The sequence below is a fragment of the Molossus molossus genome, unplaced genomic scaffold, assembly GCF_014108415.1.
Source record: "Molossus molossus isolate mMolMol1 unplaced genomic scaffold, mMolMol1.p scaffold_m16_p_11, whole genome shotgun sequence".
NCBI classification, from domain to species: Eukaryota; Metazoa; Chordata; class Mammalia; order Chiroptera; family Molossidae; genus Molossus; species Molossus molossus.
The window spans coordinates 16,348,107-16,350,794 of NW_023425346.1; positions in this window are offsets into that span (position 1 = coordinate 16,348,107).

The window sequence follows — 2,688 nt, forward strand, 5'->3', positions numbered from 1 at the left end:
GGTGAGGATTAAAAAAAGAAAGGAAAAAAGGGGAAGTCTTTGCCATTGCTGTTGAACTATTTTGTGACGAGCGATAATAAAAAGTGGGCTCCAGGGGAAGTTGGAAGGTTAGCAGTGGGCCCTGGGAAGAATTTTCAGTAACAGATTTTATTTGTGAGAAGACAGGGACCAGTGAAGACCAGAAGTCTCACCTCCTGGGCAGCCTTTCAAACTTGACGTTGCCTCTGCCTGTGTGGATTGGTTGGTGTAGGTGACATCACATCTCTGCAAATCTGGGTTTGGCGCCTCAGGTCAGTTATTGTTGGTATTGTCTTCTAGAAGCCCGTCTCCAGTTCCTGGGCCATCACAGCACAGCTGGCTGAGCTGTTGTGGTTCCTATGCCAGCAGGAGGCACAGAAAAGCTCCCAGGAAAAGCAGGGGCCTGACCCCGGACGTTCCTAATGCTCTAGCATTTCACAGCGATGTCCCCGCGTGTCTGACCCTGACTTGTCCCTTTGGCTTTGCAAATCTCCTATGCCCTGGTTCTCTGTCATTTCTCCAACTACCTGGTTCTTTCTTCCTGAGTCTAGTTTATTCTGTTTGGTCCAGTATTGGCCTGCCAATACTTTTATGAATAGATGTCTGAAGCCTGTAGACTCTGAAAATCTGATGGGTTTCCTCTCAGAAGCCCACAAATGCCTATATGCTCTATTCCTACAATTCCCTCATCAATAAGGCACACGAACGGCCTGAATTTGCCCTGCTGAAATTGGATTGTTACTTGGAGAGAGGCTACGGGGGACAGGTCACAAAGAGTCAAGTAGAAGGCAAGCAAACATTCTGTCTTTAACCTGGCGCTCCGAATCCGGACTGAAAGGTTGGTGACGCTGCTGTTATGTGAGGCTGTTGTGATGCATGATTGCTATGTTAAGCGTCAGACTAAAAGCCTGCATGGAACTCAGCCTGACTTGCTCCTTGCGGCCACCCATGTGGCCTCCAGCAGCCGTGGGGCATCGAGAGCAGCGGCTCTGCAGCTCCCTAAATGCGTCAGGGCGGTTTGGAGAAATACTTCACAGACCTGACCTGTTTTCTTCCAGAACATCCTGCCTGGAGCCTGCCCATCTTGTTCCGGCCCCTGGCTTGACCTTCAGGAAGATATGCTCCAGGTGACACAAGTGGTTTTAAGCTTGATCCCTGTGGATCCCTGTCCTTTCCTTGGGTTTCTCTGTGCCTGTTGTGCATTTCTGATATGATGTGTGTACATAGCTCTTTAAACCTCTGGCTCGGATTTCTCTTGGTAGAGGAAAATTCTCCTTTCTGTGTGGGAATTGCAGTGTTCAGCGCTCTAGCCTCTGCCCCACTCCACCCCTCACCCCCAAACCTTTCAGAGGATGGAAGATGGGTCTTCCTCTAAGAAAATGTGGGAGTAGCTCTCGTTCATTTCTGTGAGTGGCTCTGTCCGATCTGGCACCCTCTGTTCCCTGTAATCTTGACTTGATACCACTGAGGCCTGAGTGTCTGGGGAAGGGGTAGGCATGCACGGGTGTTCCCTGGCTGAGCAGGCTGGAGGGGGAGTAACTGTGTTGCTGGTCCTGGCCTGAGTACCTGCTCACAGTGCAGACTTTAATCACCAAATCTTATCAACTGATTCTACAAAAGGCTTTGATTCACTCCATTTTGCTTCCTTCTGGCTTCTTTGTAAGAATACTGGCTGAATGCTTTAGTCATTCATGAAATTGGCTTCTGACATGGCACCTCTCACTTTCTCTGACCTCAGTGCTCAGTGACTGTGTTCCTTCCAGCTACCCTCTCCTTCAGCTCCTTTCGTAAGTTCAGCATTCTTCACAGCGGTGATCAAAGGGGCATCTTTTACCCTCTTCCTCCATCTTTCAACTTCTCTACTGTGATGGGAACAAGGAGTCCCTCCTGGGTGGCACAGCCATATCTTCTGTGTAATAATATTAAACTTTCCCCATTAACAATTGATCCATGCCCAGTGTCGTGCATGTAAACAAAGACGTGAAGTATCCTAATGAATGAATTGGACCTGGATGGCTACAGTGTAGGACAACTCTCGGTGTCTTCACACAAGGGCATGCACATGGGAGGGTGTGTATCTGCCACATCTGTGGTTATGCTTCATTCGAGGGTGAGACACAGGTCAAGAAATGGATTGAAGTTGGTGATGCTTGGGGAAGGCATCTTCAGAAAATGCTCTCACTCATCAGCAGCGTCAGAGCTAAAGAAGAAGCAGAATTGAAGGCTCTCAGGTGCTGATTTCTTTTCCAATGAGAGTAAGAGTCCCAGCACTGTTCGGTAGCGAAGAGCACACATATCAGCGAATACTTGCAGTTAGGATCCCAGAAGTCAGCTTATATAGTAGGCTTGTTGCAGATTTAGAAGTGCACGGGTATGTTTGGAAAGTCCAGCAGGTTTTATTTGCACAAAGGATGGAAGGGCGTTATGGGAGGGAACTACCCTAAGTGAGCTTGGACAAGCATCAGACTGGGCCTAAACGCAATGCATTAAGGAGGGAGGGAAGGAAGATTTCTTTTGTGTATAATAGCTTTATTGGGATATAATTTACATATGATACAATTCACCCATTTAAAATGTATAATTCAATGCTTTTTCAGTATATTCAGATAATTGTATAACCATCACCACAATGAAATTTAAGTTTTTCATCACCCCCCAAGTAAAACATGT